Source organism: Equus przewalskii, chromosome 31, assembly GCF_037783145.1.
Source record: "Equus przewalskii isolate Varuska chromosome 31, EquPr2, whole genome shotgun sequence".
NCBI lineage: Eukaryota > Metazoa > Chordata > Mammalia > Perissodactyla > Equidae > Equus > Equus przewalskii.
Genome location: NC_091861.1, coordinates 15351558 through 15375424, shown reverse-complemented (window position 1 = coordinate 15375424; position 23867 = coordinate 15351558). Strand labels below are relative to the sequence as shown.

Sequence of the window (23867 nt, the reverse complement as noted above, 5' to 3'; positions counted from 1 at the left end):
ATGAATTAGAACCTAGCTCTTCGACTGCTCTCCCCCAACTCCAGTTTCTGCATATTCTTACCACACACAGCTCTCATTCATTTCATGCTCTGTCCCATTCAGGGTTTGGGAGCGAGGGAAGACAATGGGGCACTGGAAGGGTATGTGGAAATTGTTCCTGTGACCTCGGTGATCTCCTCTTACTATAGAATGCAACATACATTTTCCCAGATTAATTCTGTTCTAAATGGTGACAATCAACCCAACTGGAAGCTTTCTTATTCGATAGTGCAGATAATTTACTGGAGAACAGAAAACAAGACTGCTATAAACCTTTAGAAGTTCAGTTACAGTATGATTGAGAAGACTTTTGTGGGTAACCTAGAAACTCATTATTATTTATCCTGTTTTTTTCCCTGTCTGCAAATATTCTGAATTACAAACAACCAATTTCAAAATGTAGACTCGGACACTACTGTTTTGTGAATTAGGAAATTGCCTAGACTCAATTAATTATTAAGATTGGATATATGAACTGACAACAAGGAAATTAATTCCAAGATTAAGAAACACCAGATACATTCGCATGGATTTTGCATTGCACACCTCCAGAGGGCCTCTTTCACACAGATTGTAGTGTGAATGGTGCCACCCAACCATGTAGCATTGCGAGAGGAAGCATCTGATTCCCTTCCTTATCCTAGAGAACATTTTTAGAGCAAATACAAAGAACTAAATTATCAGTATCTTTTCACTCACAAAGTCATTGACCCTAAAGCAATAGGACTTATACCACCCCTCTCCCCACCAGCAGCCACCTCTGGATTGTTGTAGTCATCTCCTTCGAAGAATTATCTCTCTACTTTCAGAGAGAGAAAAATCTGTTCTTCGGCTTCTAAACTGGAATGAAGAATGGATATTCCAATAAAAAGAGAAGCCATTTAGTGCATAATGTTCCTGAAACATAGGGGCATGACAGAGGAATCCGACTACTAACAACACAGGTATATTTGGAGAAAGCACAATTTGATTCCAAAACCTTAGGAGGGCACCTTACTAGGAGGATTTACCTGGAACCCACTTACATATAGATTAAGAAAACGTGTGCATCACATACTCTCAAAAAGTAAATGGACAGCGGAAGATTTTAAAATGGGAAACACAAAAAGTTCCTATGATCCTTTTGAATATAACTTTAGTATGCAGTCAGATAGTAAAAGATAAACAGAAGAAATTCCTCAGCTTTCTAGATTCCTTGTCATATGTTGGTCTCGTGGGTCTATATAGGTTTGATTATTTGAAGATCTTTTTTAGGATTTCAATAAAGCCAATCAGGAAAGATTATCCTGGGCAAGCATGGGATATACACACGAGTCACTGGTTACTGGGCAGATTTGGGATAAAGATGACTTTAGCCCTCCCTACCTCAAGCTTGCTCTAGTAAGGGAGAAAAATGGAACACTATAACCAACATATGTCTCTTTAAAGGAAGAGTGGGTCAGAGACTGATACAGTTTTGAGAGGGCACAATAATACATCAATTTAGATACAGCTTTTTCAGTGATAGACACAATATAAGGCTTTCCCCTAGTTAAACCGAGCTCAAACTGAGAATTCCAGATTTAGATCTTCCAAAATTTGCCACTCTACTGTTAATCTTCCCCAATTCAATAATATTGGCTGCCTTCTGATGCAGTTTCTGAAGGACAAAGCTTTTCTGTAAGGGAAGACAGAATATATTTTAATATTTTAAAAATAAGTGATTTGTTCCTTAAGTCGGTCAAGATGCTTCCTTCTAACACATTGCCAATCATCTTCTTTCTACTTTAACGCTGGAAACACGGCAAGTCAGGAAGGGCAAGGAAGGGACACATAGCAGAAAAGAGGAAATAAGTGAAAGACTGAGAGAAAAGAAAAACAATGGGAAGAAAGAGGAAGGTTAACAACGGGGGAGCACATGGTGTATTCACGCCAACTGGGAATACGATTAATGTACCCGAAATCAAATGGAGAGCAACTTCCCCTTAGCTTATTACTCCCTTCTCTAGAGGATTCAAGAACGTGATCACTGACAGAGTTCTTGCAGATGATCCACTCCAAAGCCCTCATTTCACCAGTGAGGAAAGGGAGCCCCTGGAAGGCAAAGTGACTTACAAGTCATGCCTAGAAGCCAGGTTCACGTGGACCAGTCTAATGTTCTACCAACCACAGCTGCCTGAAAGCAGTAATGGCTTTTCCAAGTCGTAGATGATCACTAATGACCCCAACAGTGAGGTAAGATGGAGATGGCCTTTCTCTCTCTTGGGGGAAAACACAGATCAGCTCACACTCTTTGAATCTGCCAGAACAGCTGGAGGTGGGCAAGGCCACAGCTGACCCAGCTCCTAGGGTAATTTGACCCTTGGAGATAGCACATTCCAAATTTAGAGGGACAAGCTCTAAGCCCAATGTTTTACAGTCCCAACAAACCATCTCTGGTGCTGATTATGACATAACATTTCTGATGATTAATTAAGAGCTCTTCATTACATCAGTCAGCTTATAATTAACAGCTCCCCCTGTCTTTAATAAAATATACAAAATGATATGAAATAAATGAGGGACACCAAGTGGGGAGTAAAGCTTAGATCCAAATGACATCATTATCGTCTACCAGTCAAAGAGGGGAAGAAACAAAAGGAGGAGGGGAAAGTAGGTTTTGTTAAGCAAAGATGAGTGGAGAGTGCTGAAGGGGAGAAGGGGGAGGAAAAAGGCATTTGCTCAATCAGTACCTATTTTCAGAATTTCCTTCAAGCTGGCTTGGACTGAGAGCCATCAATTATTTAAAAGATGTAACATGAGGCTTCCTTTGTTGAGGCAAATCTGCAAGCAGACCCCGAGAGAAAATAAAAAATGAATTAGGCAGAATGTATTACTCTGCTCGAAGAAAGCAAAGATTTAGCTATTGGGGCTGACTCTGTTTTAGAAATAGTTCAACTTTGTCTCCTAAAATCCACGCCCCTTCTTTTCCCCTCTCCTTCCCTATTTATTTATTATTTTCTACAGTAGATCACACAGAAAGAGAAATGAATAATTCCCTAAACCTCTCCTTTCTTTTCAGATTCAGCTTGATGTATTGTCTTCATTTAAATTACAAATACACTAATCTGAAACACTGTTTACCAAGTAGCATTTTAAATGAAAGACACAAGAAATTGCATCACTCACATTTTAAAAATGACTTTAGACTCCGGACCTCATAAAAAACAGCCGACAGTGTTCTCTGTCTTGGCCACTATATTTCAAGTCCAGCGAATGAAATTCAATTAGTGAGCTTTGTACTCAGGACATTATGATTCTGATGGTTAGTCAGATCAAAACTGGTGTGCCAAGTCCTAGTTCGTTCTGTTTTTTGGCAGACCATAGTTAAGAAAAAATTCAGTAGGGTAGGTCGGCATGAGCAAAGTTAGTTTCAGAGGAGCTTACTTTCCACCATCATTAAAAAATATGAGAGGAGGGGAGCTGTTCCCTGGAATAGCTCATTATTTACTAAGTGAATGGATTAACTCTTGGAGAAACCTCAATAGCTGATCCGTCATTACCAGTTGTAGTACTTTCCAAAAATAGCAACTGGACTAAAATAAACCAGTAACTGACTAGAACCAATAAAGCACAGATTTGATTCATTCTTACGTTTTGATCTGCCTTAGCTTGTGTTGCACAAAAAAGTACCACTGGAATCTTAGTGATGTCTTTGTAACCCTCTGAATTAAACAAAGAAATAAGCACCTAATATGAAACCCCGAGCCTTTACAATGTAGACTCAGGCTACACCATCAGTTCAAGGGATGTTACATCTTTGCACTTGAAACACTGTAACACCTGGAACAAACTCACACAAAGCAAAAACCACTGGGCTGAAGCTTAGTGCATCACATGTCTTGATTGTCCATGTGGACCAGGGAACTGATTCAAGAGGACGACATCTGCGTGGATCAAGCAGAATGGTAAGAGTGAATCAAACTGATCGTTACATGGCCTGATTCTTTGGACAGCGAAAGTAGACAAACAATAGTGGAAATTTCAGAAGGATATACAGCTATTGGTCTGTTAATAACAATCTTAATTAATTAGCCACTTGAGATCTGAGCATCGATTTGAATTTCAGAGTTGTTTTCTTAAAACAGACCGGCTCAGATCACTTCTTTGCTTCTCTCACCATCCAACTCATTGTACAGACATACACAAAGGAATCATCCTTGGCATCTCTCTTCTCTCATCACCATTATCCATTCCATCTCCAAATCTTTCCCCCTTTTTGGAAAACAGTTACGGGAACAGTCATACGAAATTCCAGAAGTGACATCTGACTTCTTGGTACACTCCTTGGAAAGTTGTTCTAGAAGCTTGAAATTTTGCCATAGAGTGACCCAGGATTCAGTACAGATGGGCAGCCTTGACTCATCATGTCCTTGGTGCTATTTTTCTCTGACTCAAAGATGTGAATACCCCCATCTGTTCTTGACATGAATACATCATATCGAGGGTGTTTTAGATGATAATTCCATTCTGAAGTGAATCTTGTGTCAAATATGAAGCGGAAAATGCATGCTCACTTCCTTCCCCCAATAAGCTGCCTCAGATGTGTTTTCTCAGAATTCATCAGTAAAATACAGTGCTAGAGTGGCTTGTTGCAGCTTGCTAAAACTTCTTGTTGGCAGCTTGCAATCAGACACAGTGGGAGTATTTACACCAAGGAAATTGGCAAGCACTACATATCAAGTGCTTTTTTTTCTTTTACCCCCAGAGAGACAGTTTACCAGCACACCACTGAAAAAGGCTTTAATTTTGTTTCCTTCTTAGCAAAGAAAAAGTACTAGAGAGTGTATTGCATCAACACCCATCTTTTTCTTCTCTTTTCCCTTTCTGGTGGAGACTAGCCAGCAGTTCACCAAACTCCTCTCCTCTTGGTCCTTGGCACATAGCTAAATAATAATCCCCAGCCACCCTTGCAAATAGGTATGGTCATGTGATTGAGTTTTCTTCCACGCAGAAAGAGAAGTGATAGAAGCCTCTCCATACTTGGTCCATAAGACCCTCCCACACACAGTATTCAGTCCCATTTCCCTCCACACAGCCTTTTGCCAATGATATGGGCAACCTTGAATGCCATCCATTGAAGTCAGACAGCAAGAGGTTAGAAGGAACTCAGTCTTTGAATCCCCACTTGAAAGAGAGTCATCCCAATCAGGAATACCCCCTTGGACTTTATATGCCAGAAAAAATAAATTTTTATTATGTTTGAACCATTTAATATTTGAGGGTTTTTTGATATGCCAGTCACCATTACTGTAACTAAACACTCTTTCTCCTCCTCTTTCAATTATTGTCTTTCTTCCCTCCATCTGATATGATAAATTTAGGAATGAGGATTGGTCAAGATGGAGAAGATAGAAACAGAGGACCTCCTATGACATTGATTTCTCAGAGTTTTTATTTCACTTGAGAGTTTTTGGTTCTGTGTGTTGTTCATTTCAACGGTCATCAGCTGGAAAGCTGTGTTATTTCCATATGCTTGGGATACAGGGTGCAGCTGACTTTTTTTCACTTTAGTGATGTCACCTAAATGAAATGTTCCAATTTAGAATCATTTCCACGTTAGAAATATATGAAGAATCCAATCCATATGCCCTACGACTTGTCAAGGAAATTAACTATAAAGACAGTATTGATATTATACAATTAAAATGAGAGCTCTTAACATATTTAATTTCCCCCTGACCTGACTTTCTTCAGTCATTACAGACAAAAAGTATGAATTCATTATTTGCAAATAGCCCGAATTGCTTAAGATATTCTAGAAGGAACTAAGACACCCCCTTGTGTCGCACATGCACACACATACATTCCAGCAAGCATGTTTCTCTTTATGTCAAAATGTCAAGGGCAAAATTAATAAAGAAGGTGACGATAAGGAATCATTCTAGGTTGCTAACATTTTAGACTCAAAATACTGGAACTATAAATGTATTATTAGTCCTTATGTTTGTATCTTAAGCCTTTCTCTTTCTATAACACTCATGATGAAGAAAGAAAGAAAGGGAGAGAGAGAAGTAGAGAAATTTAAAAATCATATTAATCTCTCCATATTATTTACTATGTAAACCATCAGACGTTTTCTTCCCTATAAACTTGTATAAGGAGTCTATTTAGGGGTGTTTGGGATTGTTGTGTTTTTAAAAATTTAACAATCATAGCTCTGAAGCTTAATCACTTGTATGTGTTACAAGACCAGATGGTTCAAGTGGGTGTTTGTTTATAAGCTTTTTGCATATGGTTGTTAGCTGATTTTTAGACCAAAGAAGAATGTTTCAACTAACAAAGGAGGGGATGAGGAATTAATGAAAAACCACTGGATTTCATAGGTCCCTGGGCTGCTAGCCTTTACTCCGCCATCATTTTGTGCACTGTTACAGAGATCTATTTAGGGTCCAAGAAATGACAACGTGTTTAATGTGCTTTGAGTTCTTTACGGAACTCTGATAGACTTTAGGGGAGGGATGCATCTACCATGGACACAACACTGTTCTGGATGCTGTCGATGGACCAACTAGAAAAGAAGAGAGCACTCTGCCTTCCCAACACCTTCACCATCCAGAAGCTCTAGAGTTTAATGTTTCCTTTTTCTCCTGGTTTCTTGAATGGAGCTGTTTTGACCGGCCACATCCATCTCCATCCAGCTCCCTCGTTCTGCATGTGGATGAAAGGAGAGAAAGAACTTTCCAGGTGACCCCCCTATTCTTTATTTCCTGTACTTTAACCACATAGCCACTATCTGCAAACATGCAAAGGATGCAGGTTTATTCACCACAAAATAAGTGAAATAATATTAAAGGTTCTTTAAGAGAGAATGAAAGGTTTCATCAAGGCACAAACTTTTATGGCTTTGAAAAGATAAACATGTATTTCTTGTTTTCTGGATCAGAAAAGGCCCCATCTCCCAGCTCACCATCTTCTCTGGGACTTACCTTCTCTCAACTGAACAATGGCAGTCAACGCTTGCTTACGTTCATTTTAAATAAGATTAATAACACTCAGCATAGCTAGCACACCTCGTGTTAATATCTTACATCAGAAGCTGTCTATCCTCTATGGGTTACCCAAACTGGTATCTTTCTTGTCAGCACCCAATCAATTCCAAAAAGTAAGACATCTGAGGTGAAAAGGGCAGGAGAAGGACATGACTATCTGAGCATTTCAGTGAGCTTACTTCTCTCATATTCTACAACAAACTAGCAAGAAATTACAAACTCACAAAATTGTGTTTGATCATTATCATATCATGCATCGAATTCCTCTCTTTTATTAGGTTGGGAGAAAAATAACTTCTTCATAACTCCTTTGGATTACCTCAGCAAAATGGGATACCATTTGATTGTGTCTTTAGGATAAAGGATGTGTTCCATTTATTGTTAATTCTCCAGAGAGCCACACGGTTTCTGGGACATAGCCGGTGCTCCATAAAAGTATGTTGAATGAAAGAAGGAATGAATTACAAGATATGACTATTCTCTTTCAATTGTAAGGAACTCCAAGCTTAATTTAATACATGCCATTAGCCTTTGCAAAGTGAAGTTGGGAACACCTAGATAAATTAGCATACTCATGATTTATGTGACCGTTTTGCCTCCTGAAGGCAATTTTTAAGAAAGAGCGTTTTCATTGTTTATAGCCTTTAATAAAGAGAGTGCATCTGGTGAAATTCAAACAGATTGAAATACTGTCTTGATTTTCAACAAAAGAAATCAAATTTAGAACATATACTGGTCATTGGCAACAGTGTCCACCATATAGAGTTGCTATGAACTGAATGCTTATGTCCCCCACAAAATTATATGGTGAATTTCAATGTCCAACACTGAGGGCATTTGGAGGTGGGCCCTTGGGAAGTGATCAGGTCATGAGGGTGGACCCCTCCTGATGGGATTAGTGCCCTTCAAAAGAGGCCTAAGAGAGCTCCCTTGCCCCTTCCGCCATGTGAGCGAAAAGACAGCCAACGAGGAAGCCGACCTCACAAGACATAAAATCTGCTACCACCATGATCTTGGACTCTCCAGCTTGCCAAAAAATTTCTGTTGTTTACAAGCCACCCAGTTTATGCTATTTTGTTATAGCAGCCCGAAAGGACTAAGACAGCAGTCAATCCTCAATTAAAACTTGTTAAGGGGCCAGCCCGGTGGCATAGTGGTTAAGTTCCTGTGCTCAGCTTCAGTGGCCCAGGGTTTGCAGTTTGGATCCCGGATGTGAACCTATACGTTGCTCATCAAGCCAAGCTGTGGCAGTGTGTCATGTACAAAATAGAGAAAGATTGGCACAGATGTTAGCTCAGGACCAATCCTCCTCACACACACAAAAAGCTGAAAATATTTAAGCCACTTACTCTCTCCTTCACCTTTTCAACTCTGGAAGAGTCTAGAGCAAGGCATCTTAATCTCAACACTGTTGACATTTTAGGCTGGATAAGTCCTTGTTGTGTGTGGAGCTGCCCTATGCATTGTATGATGTTTAGCAGCATCCCTGGTCTCTACTCACAGATGTTAGTTCAGGGCCAATATTTATCATCAAAAAAAAGAAAAAAAAAAGCTAAACAGAAGAACCATCAAATTAATAACCACTTTAAAAAAATAAAAATAAAACTTGTTAAGTGAACGAATAAATGGCAAGCAGTTTCGTATCAAGGTAAAAACCTAGCTTGGGTATAGAAAGTTAAACCCAATTCAATTTCTGATTAGCTGAGTATCCTTTCATTACTATGGACAATGATTATTTATTCTTATCTGGGACACAAAATTTGTGGTCACGTGAAATAAGAATGTTTAAAATCAAGATACGATTTCCTCTCATCATATCCCTCTAATAAACACCAGGAAAAGCTAGTGATGCTTCGGTACTCCTTCTCTGCAGACCAAAGGAGAGTAGAAACAGCAGCAGTAGCCATGACATATCACTCGTGGTCACTATTTATGTTACATAAACTGTCAGCAGCAGCAGGGCCATTTAGCATCCGACAAGTTATCCAGTCACTTAGACGACGCAGCAAGTGTCAATACTGATGTTACTATTTATAGCGTAATAAACTACACTTTGAACAATATTAGTGATGTTAAGCTTAGGTAGCACTCCTCGTATTAATGCCTTAATATAGATATATTGCTATAAGCATAGTTTACAGCATGAAACATAAACACAAATCCACTGATACTAACAAATCACTTCCTTGACTGCTTAAAAACGTACTGCCAAAATGGGCTTTCTGTGTTACACAATGGAGCAGAAGGCAGTGATATATATTTAAATTTTCCATTTTTAAGCTGTCACTCAAAAACTTTTCATACTTTTTTTAGCTTATTGATTTTACCGGCTTGTGATAAGACCTCAATTGCTTGGTTGGGCTGTTTTTAGCTTCTGCTTCTTATTAAAAGAGCTAAATAAGGAATCATAAAATGCTACTAATTTGGCATCTTTCAATAGAAAGGAAAGCTAAAAACAGCACCGAAATAGTGTAACTCTCATGTTTTATTGCCCCAGAATCCCAGATTTAATTACCATGTGGTATAGCATGATAATGGGTATAATGGAGCCATGTATTGCAATATGTATATCTGCGAATAAAAACTTGTATTAAATATGCTAAAATACTTAGTACAGGTTTTCTGATACTTTCTATTGAATATTTTTGCACAGGAATATATATATACACACACACACGTACACACATTGGTTCCACATAATATGTTGGTTCTTCGTATATATACATTGGTCCTACACTCTTATTTTTCCCTCTTTTTCTTTCATTTACAAAGAAACATTCATCCTTAATGTCTTGGCTACTCCTTAACTTACAACCTACAACCTGCAGGAAAGTGATCAAAATATCACCAGCAGAACAGTTGGGATGATTGATTAATTATCTGATCAATCAACTTGCGTAGCCCCTCCAACGCACACACGCTATTTGAGCTTTGAGTGGCAAATTATATCCCACAATCAGAAAACTTCCAAATGCTGATTTTGGATGCAGAACCTTGCTCTCTCGAATCTGTGTCCACTTTCACATTAGACTTTCCATAAGCGCTTCATGAATTGTGATTTGCTTCTCCCCTCAGTGCTGGCCTCAAAGTTCAAGGCTCAGGGTGGAAGAGATAGTGGCCCTCATAGCTAATTGCCCATATTTTGCAAAGAGTTTCATGGAAAAGCGAAGTCACAGCCCCCCAAGGCCAGGATGTATAATAAATATTGCTGCTATGAATGAGTTGTGTGATCATAATTGGGGACCTCAGTGCCATCCTGATTCTTACTCACTTGGGACAAAGCACTGGGTTTGTTCTTATTCCCCATGGCACACACCCCTGATGTACTCGCCAGAAGGGGTGGTGGTGGTGACTAATAAACAGCCATGAAATTTATCCTCCACAGAAGCAGCAGCTGGAAATTTAGTTACTGTCATTATACCTACTTTTTGAGTGGATCCTGAGAGCTGTGCAAAATGGCAAAATTGGTTTTAAAAATACATATTAATGAAAGGAAGACTTTTTTTTTTATCTTCTAGTGTATCTAAAAACATTGGTCTTCCATAAACACTTCTTGTTTACTTGGCACCTCCTATTGTCAATCATTTTAAACTTCCTGCAACATATCAACCTGAGTCCTACATCTTTGCTGGTACTGTTTTGGTGCCCGCGATGAGCACGGGGACTCCACCAAGAGTCCTCAATTCTCTGCAGAGCTCACTGCTTCATTTCTGCACCCCTCATTTCCATGAATGCTCCTGCTTCTCTGAACACTGCCTCACAGTCACTCACATTGGGCCACGCGGGTTTGTCTACAATCTGCATATGTATATGTAACGTGCGAGTGTGCACACCCAACCACCGAGGCACATTTCCATTTCTCCTCCACATAAATATGGTGATGAATTGGCCACTGAGAGCTTTTCTGACAGCCACGCGAAATGGTAGCTACAGTGACCAGGGATGTCCTGCTTCCTCCTTGCAGAAAGGTATTCAACGCACGTAATAATTATCCATCCATCTCATTCACAGTAAAGGCATGGCAATGCAATTTTAGCCTTATAATCAAGACCATATGACAAAAACCAAGGCCATTAGGGACCAATTTCGAGTAGTCTCTGCAAGACAATGATTTTCCAACTGCACTTACATATGCTGAATAGTTACCTCTGCACGACCGCACCTGCTCTCATTTATGTAACCCCTCTGTTTTCCAAAGCCTTTCTTAGTAATGCCATGGTGTAAAGTTTTAAAGGCCGGCTGGCTTTTTTTTTTCCTTCATTAATTTTTTTTTTTTTCATTTCCCAAAGCAGAGGAGGAAAATGCTGAGGGTAAAATTTCCGCTCAGGCCAATGACCATATTTCAGGGTTTGCTTTCTTCTCTTGCTTTTTTTCTTTCCCCTCTGCCCTGGCCTCTTCAGCCTCACTCTCGGCCCTGCTCGCTCTCCTTTGAACTGAAGCCTGGTCTTCCAGGCCCATAATTACTTCACGTGTACTTTTGACCTCACCACTTCGGGTTCAGTGACATAATAATGTTGTCTCTGAAAGGACGTGATGTCGTCATAAATCAAAGCGCTGTACCAGCAAGGTTCCCCTTGCAAAGTAGAAAGAAAGTCAAAATTATTTAGAAATAACATAAAACGTAGCTCCAATACCCTTTCATGTCTTATTTCAAAATGCTTAGAGAAATGAATAAATCCATGCCCTTTTTATGGAAAAAGTTGTAAATACTAAAAACAATACTATGGTCCATCATTAATGATTTCCTAATTTGGGAGGCAATGGAAAAAGAAATCATAAGACTAATAAGAAGAAAAACATTTAAAAGTCTATGCAAAATAAAAACTGATCCCGACTTTGGATTCTCTACAGACTCCAGGCTCAACCTTATTTTTTAATTGTTAAAGGGAAGAGAAATTATCTCGAAACATCAATTAGTTGTTGGCTTGGATTTTTAGCTTACGAGCAAGGTTGCATCGTAATATCTCATCTCCGAGTATTTCTCTAAAATTATGAGATAATGGACTTGTTAATGCAAGTTCCAACACTACTTTTCTTTAATTGTAAGACTGAATGGGTAAAAAAAAATGCCACAAGTAATAATGCAGTATAATAACATTTTTTTGGACAAAACCTCGATACAGCCCTTCTCCACTGAAGAAGTGTCACAAATTGCATATGGCCATTTTCAAGAAAGCTCTGTGAAGACACCCAACAATAAAAAAAATCCCTATCTCTGCCTGGAAGCCAGCAAAACCAAGTTGAGGTCGCTTCATTCTATGCTCTGGAAACGCCATTGTTATTCCTGTTTCTTGCTGCTTAATTTAACATATGAATCTTGGCCTGTTCTAAGGAAACACAAGAAGAATGCATTATGCCATTTAAATATAATGTACTCAAAAGTTGCTAATTAGTTGATGGAGGCATGTGTAAATAAAGGGACGTTATATTAAATGAGCGAATGATCATGGCTTGAGCATTCCACCAGTTGAACAATATTCTGATTACCTAATCAGGTTCTAAATATGTATATATAATGTATGCCTCCGAATACCAAGGGTATCCTATACAAATGGGTATCATTCATGTGAATATATGTGCTGTGTTTCCTCCATTAAGGTACTTGCCAGCTGACAGGCAGAGGAGTAAGTTATGACATCTCATAGTGATCCTGCCCCAGCACGTGTGAACATAGTTCATCTGATTGTCACCTCATTGGAACTATTTGCATTGGCAACAGCATATGGAGTTGGTTTTAACTTAAATTTGAATCTCTTAAAATGCCTTCAAAAAAGATTGCCCTGTGGTGCTGCGCTGGAAATAAAGCCATTGTGTACACAGGAGCTTGCCTGTCACATGCTTCACAATGCAAGTTACGGACAATAGAAATAGCCAAGTCTTTCAGAAGAAATTATAAAATACAGAGATTGGTGTGAACAATTCCTGCGTCACTCATGTGCCAATCATTTAACCCTCAAAAGCTTTCAATCAAGGAATAAACAAAACCTAAAGTTTAACTAAAATAGAAAAAAACAACAAAGTAAAACGAAAGCCAGACAAAACCCTGGTATTCTGCAATAACCTTAAAATTATACTTTCAATCCTAAAGTTGATAAAGAGTTCAAGATTATGAAGACAGATTATGAAAAGCACCATATCACCGTGATGCTAAAAGTATTGAGTGACGGATAAAAGTGATTAAAAAGAACCTAGAAGTGGAAAAGGATCAGTTAGATTCTTATGTTCTTTGCTAAGCTTTGGGGATCCCACTTTCTTTTTGCTCTCTGCTTCACTGGTTACTTCTGCCCAGTCTCCTCTGTTGATTTTTCCTCATTTCCCCATCCTTTAATCATTATAGAAGCTAAGTCCTTGGACCTCTTCTTTTATTTTTATTTTTTTGAGGAAGATTAGCCCTGAGCTAACTGCTGGCAACCCTCCTCGTTTTGCTGAGGAAGACTGGCCCTGAGCTAACATCATGCCCATCTTCCTCCACTTTATATATGGCACTCCTATCACAGCATGGCTTTTGCCAAGCAGTGGCGTGTCCGCACCCGGGATCCGAACCGGCGAACCCCGGACTGCCAAAGCAGAACGTGCAAACTTAACCGCTGTGCCAATGGGCCGGCCCCCTCTTCTTTTATTTTCTACACCCACTCCTTAGGTGATCATAGCTAGCCTCCACAGTTTAGAATACCACATATATGCTGACAAATCCCCAGTTTATAACTTTAGCTGACATGTCCCCTCTGAACTCCAGACTCATTTATCCATCTTCCTACTCAGTACAATTCATTTGGATGTCTACTATGCACCTCAAAATCAACATTTCCAAAATGACTCCTGATTCTTCTCACCCTTCAACTAAATCTACACTTCCCCAATATTTTCCATCTTCTCGTTGCTCAGACAAAAAACTTGAGAGACATTCTTGATTCTTTCTTTCTCTAACACCACTCATGCAATCCATTTGGTTCTTCCTTCAAAATATATCCAGAGTCTGACCAGTTCTCATCACCTTATCCTTACCATTCTGATCCACACGACCATCATCTCTCTCTCCTGGACCGCTGCAATGGCATCACAGCTGGTCTCCTATTTCCACCCTTACCCTCTTCAATCTCCTCCACAGAGGAGTTAGAGTGATACTATTTTCTTTTTTAAATTAAAGTATTAGGTTACTAATTAACTATTGCCTACAAAAAATGCACAGAATTTAAGAGTACTAACTGTTGAGTTTTGACAAATGTATAAACATCCTTAAAACCATCTCAATCAAGCTACTGACCATTTCTATCACCCCAGAAAACTTTCCTTATGTCCCTTTCCAGTCAATTACCTCTGAAACAGAGGCAACTAGTATTCTGATTTCTGTTATCAAAGCTTAGTTTTGCCTGTTTCAGGAATTCACAGGAATGGAACGTATATCACGCAATTTTTTTTGCACTTAATTTCCTTTTGCACAGCAAGCATAATATTTACGGGATTCATTCATGTTGTTGAGTGTAATTGTAGTTCATACCATTTGATTAGTGAGTAGTATTCCATTGCATAAGTACTCTGTAATTTATTCACTATTCATTGATGGATACTTAGAATTGTTTCCAGTTTTTAGCTATTATGAGTAAAGATGCCACAAACACTCTGTACAAGACTTTTTCTGGGCCTATGTTTTCATTGTTCTCAGGTAAATACTTGAGTGTGGAATTGCTACACAAAGGGTAGAAAATTTTAATTTCATAGAAGCTGTTTTCCAAAGCAAATGTTCTATTTTTATACACTCGCCAGCAATGAAAAAAGTTCAGGTTGCTTGACATACTTAACAAGCATTTCATTGTTGTCAGTAGGGTTTGTTGCTGTTGTTGGTTTTAACTTTAGCCATTCTAGTGGGTATGAAGTGGTATCTCATTACGGTTTTAAATTTACCTTTCTCTGATAACTCATGAATTTGGACATATTTTCACGTGCCTATTGACCATTTGTCTGCTGTTTGAAGTGTCTGTTCAACTCTTTTGCCCATTTTTAAAGAGTGATCTTTTAAAAATATGTCAGGTCTTGTCACTCCTCTGCTCAGAGCAGTCCAGTAGCATGTCAGCTCACTTAGTAAAAACCACAACCTTTGCAACATCCACTGAGGCACTAGAGAATCTGCCGCCAAGGAGCCCCATGATTTCGTCTCCTATCACTGCTCTGGCTGCTCCAGCTACTGCAGGCTCCCGTGTCCTCGAACAACCAAGCACCATCTCAGAGTCTCCTCCCTGTTCCCTCTGTGGGGACTTTCTTGTCCCAGATATCTACCTGCCTGTTTTCTCAATCCTTTAGTACTTTCTGGAATATTCCACATAAGACAGCCACCACATCTCCAGCATTCTCTATTCCCCTTATCCAGCTTTATTTTTTCCATGATACTTACCATTAAGATGTGCTTACTTTTAAGCTTATTTTTTACTCACTTCCTTCCTTCCTTCCTTTTTTCCTTCTTTCCCTCCTTCTTTCCTCTTTTCTCTCTCTCCCCCCAACCCTCCTTCTCTCTCTTTCTTTCTATTGTTTGTTTGTCTCCTTCTACCAAAATGTAACCTCTATGAGAACAGGGAAGCCTTGTTCACTGCTGTATGTTCCTTCATTCCACAAATATGGTGTTCGCTGCCATATTCCCAGATCCTAGAACAAATTTTCAACCCTCTAAAAAGTACTGCGAAGACTGTGTATCTGGACTGTCTGCAAACTGAAACACACAAATTTTGTCTTCAACTACGTTTCCTTTAAAAACCTGCAAATACATCTATTTAAAGAAAAAAACCTTAAAATTGTGCTTCCAAACACAATGCTAAAATCCATGACATGTTTTCTTAAAAAGTGAGGCTAAGTAAACACATGATCCAAATAGACTTTTTAGAACAAAGTGAAAAATTACATATATATATATATATTTATCTGTATACACACCCACATATAGAGATTCTATTAAGTAGAGCAATAACAAAATAAATAAATAATAAATAAATAATCTTTCCTGACTGCTTATCAAGCACCAGGAACTGTTAATCCTAACAAGAACCCCATGAGGGACCATTCCCACTTCATGGATGAGGAAATTGAGGCTTAGGGTATTTAAATAACTTGTTAAGTTTATACAGCTAGTCAGTTCCAGAGCCAGAATTTGAACTGTATTATATTGTATCAGTTTGTCCAAATGTTTTATATATATATATATACACACACACACACACACACATATGTGTATCTATGTGTATAAATTTAATTCGAATTAGAACATTAAAGAAAGAAGTCTGGAATACAAAAAAAAGAAAACATAATTCTAGTCCCTTAGAGGTTTTAAATTTTTAATATGCATGTGCTTTTATAAAATTATCATAACGTACATATTTTATAGTTTTAAATTATTCCTGTAATAGATAACATGAAAAGAATTTATGTATCACATATGTAAATTATGAAACATAATAATAGAATGAACTTTCCTGAACTTACTATCCAGCTTAAGCAATGAGCATCACCAAAAGCTATTTGTGGACCCTTCCACAGTCACACCCAGCTTCATTCCTCACCAGAAGCAAAGACTATCTTGAATTGTGTGCATATCATTCTTTTGTTTTTCTTAGAAATTTTATCGCAAGAATATGTCCCTAAATGATACATCGGTTAGATTTATTTCTACGTGATCTTTCAAGATGGTATCATGCTGTATATACTCCTTTCTGGTTGTTTTGCGTTTTTTCCTGAAAAATCAAGCTTCTTGATTCATCTACGTTGATGCACATAGCTGTGGTTCATTGACTTCACTGCTCTATCATATTCTATTTTATGAATATACCAGATTTATTTGTCCATCCTTCTGCCAATTTCTTCTATAGACTTCAAGACACATCATAAGGCTACTGTAAGACAATATGATATTTATATAAGGATAGACAAACGGATCAATAGAACCAAATAGGACCACTCCAGATGGTAAGTTGGTACCTAATAAAAGTAAATCGCAGATCTGTGAAAAGATGAACTATTCAGTAAATGGAGCTGAGCTAACTGATGATCCTTAAAAGAAATCCAACCTTATACTACAGCCAACAGCAAATTTCAGATGGATTAAAAACCATGAAAAGCAAACCTTTGAGACCTTAAGAAGACAATACACGAGAATATCTTTATAAGCTGTTAGGAAAAAGAAAATTATTTTTGACAACGCAAAAAGTGCCAACCATAAAGAGAAAGATTGATAAATTCTATCTAACTAAAAGTAAGAAAATCTTTTCATCTTAGGATATCATAAAGAAAATAAATGGGGAAGCCACTACTCTTAGAAGCTGTTTGGGACACATATTATCTATTTCTCATTAAAGATTTCTTTTTTAACTATAGTCCTATCTTCCTTGAAAGAGTCACTGCCTTAGTACCATCCTCTTACTATTTCTTTATTTCTTCCTTGTGCTTTTAATGGTAGGTTCTCCATAAACATTGTTGATTAACAGACTTTTATTTTCGGCTGTTTTCTGTTGCAGCATATGTAAAATTTTACCTTGCTTTAAACAAAGGCTACTAACCATAGGTGGCATTGTTGTAGCATATATCATGTTCTCAATTACCTGTATGACAGCAAAGACTGATACTACTAAAACTTCATTTAAGTTTTTTAATTCAATTGAACCAGAAGGTCATTGACACTTCAGTAATTGCTATTGAAAACCATTTGGCTAAAAGAGAAAAACACACACACATATCCACACACAAAATAAATTGTGACACACTCTTTACCACAGATTATTCATCTTAAAAGAGTTACCTAGTATGGCTCTTGTTACAAGCCCATGATTGCAATTATTTTACCTAATAAACTTCTTAATGATTCTAAAACAACAGTCAAACATGACATAATTTACACAATCCAAATAAAGAAAAAAAAGTGTTTTCTTCTCCTTTTTGTCAGACTGCAAAGACAAAAGTCTGATTTTTAAGCTTTGTTCTAATTCTAAACTATGGAATAAACAAAAGAAATGGAAAGAACTAGAGAGAAGAAGGAAGTAGTTCAGAAGAATCTGGAAGAACAGCACTCTTACTATAGATGGGCACCATAGCCAACAGGTGGGTAACTGTAGTGTGAGGCGTTGGTGTTGTCCAAGGACGACTGAATGCTGGTACCTGGTTATTTCCTATTGTCTAGGGACCTCTGTGACAGTCTTTTTCTGATTTCCTCTCTGTTTTCATCCCAAGAAGACAAGCATAGTATAATTAAGTGACAAAAATTCCCTTTTGTCTGTGAATGTTTAAAAAAGTGTTCCCACAGGAAAGCATGGCAGAGGGTGGGGTGTGAAGGAAGATTCCAGACTAGATATCTAACCTGTAAAGTCTGGTATCTGTTATCTTGTCCCTTAGATCTAGAGTTCCCACAAGTAGGACCTTCTCTCTCTCTTTTTTTTGTTAAATTATAAAAGTCATTGTTGGGCTAACAAATTCCGTTGCTAAAAAACCAAGCCAGCACGATACCAGAATGTATGAATAGAAATGCACTATATAAAGAATCACTGACATCTAATCATTCTAAAGTCTGTGGGGTTTTTTTGGTTTTTCGTTTTGTTTTTCTTGTGAGGAAGATTGGCCCTGAGCTAACATCTGTTACCAATCTTCTTTTTGCTTGAGGAAGATTGTCGCTGAGCTAACATCTGTGCCAATCTTCCTCCATTTTATGTGGGATGCTGCCACAGCATGGCTTGATGAGCAATGCTAGGTCTACACCCTAGATCCGAACCTGCACACCCCAGGTTACAGGAGCAGAGCACGTGAATTAACCACTACACCACCTGGCCGGTCCCTGTTTTTTTTAAAGACACTGTATTTTTTTTAAAGACACTGTATTTCAAGGCTATATAACCACTATTATACACAGAAAACTTAGAGTTCAGAAAACAAACAGTGAAAATGAAAACAGGTGTGGAAAATAGCAACTGAGAAAACATAAACATTAATATGACAAGATGGTGATAAGCCAAAGGAAGATCCAGGTAAATACCACTCTTCTCGCATACAAATGGTGGCTCCTGATACGGTGGAGACAACTTGGGGTTTAGAAACACAAACACCTGGATGTGAGACTCATCTGTCCATCTGTGTCATGGACAAGCCATGTGACCCTGAATAAGTTCTATAATCTCTCTGGGCTGTTTTGTGAAAGGAGGGGAAATAATACTCAACTCCCTGGGTTGCTCAAAGATTCGATGAGATGACGTACTGCAAACACTTTGTAAACTCGAAGACACTATATAAATGTGATTCATCTGTTTAAAGAATAATTATCTAAACGGATTCTCCCTGAGGAAAGAACAAAGGAAATGGGCTTATTAAATCATAGCAAGAGGAATTTATATTAGGCAGCAGAAAAAGCATTCTGACTGTGATGCTGATTACAAGGGAAGGAATGGAGCCGCTTTCTGAGGTAGAAACCACCATGTTTGAGAGAATGAAAACAAGCTTGCTTAGGGGGCTGGCCCAGAGGTGTAGTGGTTAAGTTCACGTGTTCTGCTTAGGTGGCCCAGGGTTCGCCAGTTCAGATCCTGGGCGTGGACCTACGTATTGCTCATCCAGCCATGCTGTGGCAGCATCCCACATAGAAGAACTAGAAGGACTTACAACTGAGATATACAACTGTGCACTGGGGCTTTGGGGAGACAAAAATAAAGGACGATTGGCAACAGATGTTAGCTCAGGGCCAATCTTCCTCACCAAAAAGCATGCTTTAAAAAAAAAAACGAAAAGAAAACAAGCTTGCCTAGAAGTAGAAGGATAGAGTATGTGACACTTTCTGGTACCATCCAGGGTAAAAATTGGGCTCAATGTTAATAAAATCCCTTAGCCAGTTCAGTCTTATAAAGACAACCTATACCATATATAATCTAAGAGCATCAAACCATGAAATTGTAAAGCATTTACTGGTTCCCTCTTGAAAAAGTTGTATGAAGCCCTCGCTATCCCCTCCATTATTCCCAAATGAAGTGTTTTTAAATGAGCCACCAACCTATAAAATTTGATGGAATTTTGCCAAATATCAAACATTCAGGGCCAGCCTTGGGCAATCCCAGGAAAAAGGAACATCCTTCCCACAGGGGACCTCAAGGGCCCTGATAAGTGTTGGGAAGACAGAGGAAAAGTCAAAGTAGACAGTCTCTACTCTTAAGGAGTTTCAGGTCAGGGGGAGAGGCAGACGTTACTCAAAGCCACGTTCTTGAAAATAATGCCTTGAAAGTGTACAATAAAGAGATTTGACCAATACGGAGAAGCCAAGTCAGGGTTACTTGAGGATGAGAAGATAGAGCAGATATCTGAGCAAACAGTAGGTATTAACTAGGCAGAGATTAGACTTGGAGATTTCTAAGCAGACAGAACAGCAGGTGCAAATATCCAGTGGCAGAAGGGAGAATGGTGAAGGCAAGGATCTGAAAGGAGGTAGCAGGGCAGGTGCACAGGGTGGAGAGAATGGGTGAGATGAGGTGAGAGAGGAGGGTAGGACCAGACAAGACAGGGATTTTTTTTTTTTTAAAGAAAATTAGCCCTGAGCTAACATCTGCCAGGAATCCTCCTCTTTTTGCTAAGGAACATTGGCCCTGAGCTAACATCCGTGCCCACCTTCCTCTGCTTTATACGTGGGACGCCTGCCACAGCGTAGCTTGGTAAGCGCTGTGTAGGTCTGCACCTGGGATCCGAACCACTGAACTACGGGCCGCCAAAGCAGAATGAGCAACCTTCACCCCTGTGCCACCAGGCTGGCCCCCAGACAGGGACTTCTTAGGCCACGTTTAGGATTTTGGTCTTTATCCTTAGAACAATGTGAAGTCACTGGTGCAACGTACGTCAAGAGAAAAGTCAATCGCAGAACCTAAGAATTGCTTGTGGAAGGGATGAGGAATGGCCTTAGCTGTTTGTGATGAAATGGAGGGACGATCAAAAATCACCAGATGGTTCCTTAAGACACAAGTGTACCACCAACGATCTTATCTCCCTCCGGAGTGGACCACGCAGCCTGATCATCTCAATTTCTGTACCCCATGGGCAACTCTGCTGAGCAAGTCATTCACTCCCCACAGAAACTGAATGATGGGCCATGAGGAGCTTGGGTATTAGTAGTAGAGGATGGAATACACACTTCCAAAAATGGAATTAGTGTACATAAAGGTGAGGGTGGTGGCTGACAAGGAACGTGAATCGGTATGCGTCTATCTAACCCTAGAGGTAGACCAGGATGAAGAAATTATTGTCCAAACTTCCTCCTTCTTTCTGCTCTAGATAATGGCTCTCTATATTAAAAATGTTCCACTATTAGTAGTTCTGTATTTATAAAAGGAGAAGAGAAGGAAAAAGCCCTGGCAGGGAAATAATAACAAAATGCATGATTCACAGAGGTGGTGGGAAGATATAATGTTATTTTACATATTTGATATAGAGCCTAAATTAAGCCATAGAAAAGAGGCCATGAATCTTCAAAGCCTCATTATCAAGCCTCCCTAAACTTCAAATACAGAAAAATACATTTCATAAACAAAGAGCCGATAGGATTTTAATAGTACAATAAATTTCACAGACATTTGCACTAATCACATTTCATTACATTTTTTTTTTTTAAAAATTCCATTTGATGGAGAGTCAGATTTTGAAAGAGGGGACAAAATATCTTTTAGGGAGCTAGCTTTTGACTAACCATAAAAATGCAAGTTAAATTTATTATGGACACGTCAAATATTATTCAACTGAAAAATTGCACACATGGTTTTTTTCCCTACTCTTCGTATTTATTGTGTCAGGGGCCAATCTCCTAAGTCTTTCATGATACATCTTTCCTCCAGACCATTCCAAGGAGCAGGAAGCTCAGATCCCAGAGTTATAATCCCCCCAGGTCTGTGATACTGGATGCCTTTCAACAGCTCCATTTTTTTTCACTATGTGGATGAGTTTTCTAGAGCAAGTTGCCACCTATTCTTTACCTGATTTTGTTGAAGACACTCTAGTTTGAATGCCATCACCACCATAATCTCATAGCCAGAGAAAGAGATACATTTATCCAGCACCGTGCTCGGAATAGAGCAAGAGGAACTCCAACTGGGCCCCACACTTTAGCAGGCCCATCTTTGGCTGTGCTCTTCTCCATGGTATGAAATGTCTATAAGGTCAAGGGGATGTGCCCACCTAGAGCCCATGCCCTAGATCCTGTTAAGCCCTGGGATCCTGAAAGGCCCTACTCTAATTGTCCTAAGCTTACTTCAGGCCTGAATTTCCAGCCTCCCAGTGGCTGACTGTTCTGCCAATGGTACACTCCTGGGCCCAAGGGGAGGTCAAAAAGCAGCTATTTCAAAGGGATGTGAATGTGTAGACTGGGGTATCCATTCATGGGTGCACAAGGCACTTTGAGATGCTGGGAGAAGCTGGGAGTAAGAAGAGAAGGGGGTCCGGATAAAGGCTGGGGGCTGAGAGACAGTTCTTGTCATGTTGCCACGTTCTGGGGCAGTACTCCAAGATGTCTGGGGATTCTACACTAGAACTCGGCATTCCAGGTCATCCTGAACAGTTCTTCTCCAGGTTTCATGTGCCAACAAAGTCCCTGGAGGTCTTGTTATGACGTAGATTTTGTTTCAGTAAATCTGAGGTAGGGCCTGCAAGTGTGCATTTCCAATGAGCTCTGAGATGATACCGATGCTGCTGGTATGCGCACCAGACTTTACGTAAAAAGGATCATGAAGATCTATTTGTCAAGGCAGAACAATAGAACATGTTTTCTTTAACAATTTCTTACCTTGATTTGTAGCTTTCGAACAACTGTGGTTCACGTACTGTACTCCTGCCCTAACCCTGCAAATGTTAAGGACATCCCTGAATTTCTCTTTCATTAGTGACCCCTCACATTTTCATAGAGATGTCATCATAAGGGAGGAGTTTGGTGGGATTACAAAGTCTTGACAGAGGATTAATTTGCTTTCATTAATTTTGCTTCAACCAATGCACCAGGTAGTTGCTCAGGGTGTCCACAGATTCTGATTCTGAGCCTGTAAACAAAGAGAGGATTCATGCTCCCACAGCAAGTCCACTCACCTGTCTTCACTGTCCCCAAGCCCTTTGGCTCCAACTCGGATTCTTAGTAATCATCTTGTAAACAGAAACCAGGGGACCCAGAGCAGAGAGTAGAAACTTGCCACTCCTACTCAGGAAGGTGTATGCCTTCAGTGGGAGCAGGCTCACCTGTGATTTAGATACATCCCTATCCTGGGGGATTCTCCAGTGTTGACCTTCCTCTCTCACTGCGCTCAACTTTCTCGCTCTAATTTCCTCATTCTAGCATGTTCCTGAGGCCCCAGGAAGGATCATGGGACGGCTCTCCATTTATTTAGTTCTTTATCAGACTTTTGTAGTTTTCCTCATATAGATCTTGCACATATTTTGTTAGATTTATACCTAAGTATTTCATTTTTGGGGTGCTAATATCAATGGTATCGCCATTCACTTTTTCTTCTGCAAGGAATTTTCTTCTACTTTTACTCTCGCCTCTTCTTAGACTAACTCCTACAGAATCTTCAGGTCTCAGACTACCTGTCACTTGGTTTGAGAAATCTTTCTTAAGCACATATTTAATTATTCATTCAATCACTCATGCATTCATTTAACAAATATATATGGAATTTCTACTATGTGTCAGTTGTTACTCTAAGCTATGTGGATAAGGCAGACACACAAAGTTCTCTACCCTCATAGAACTTACTTAATGAATAAGGGGGGCAATAAACAAATGTAAACATAAGAAAATCCTTCTGATAGCAGTTACCCACTTGTGGGGGTACTCATTAAATA

General features: G+C 39.2%; 1 protein-coding gene across 8 annotated transcripts in view; it reads right to left on the bottom strand.

Annotated features, from left to right (window-relative positions):
• Positions 1–23867, bottom strand: part of ESRRG (estrogen related receptor gamma) — a 605082-nt gene that overhangs the window by 425329 nt on the left and 155886 nt on the right. Inside the window, exon 1 of one of the 8 annotated variants that reach the window (XM_070602496.1) lies at positions 2751–2841. The exons of the other annotated variants lie outside the window; for them this stretch is intronic. The gene's annotated coding sequence lies outside the window, so the exon portion shown is untranslated. Of the gene's footprint in view, positions 1–2750; positions 2842–23867 lie in introns of those variants that run through there. 8 annotated transcript variants of the gene reach the window in all.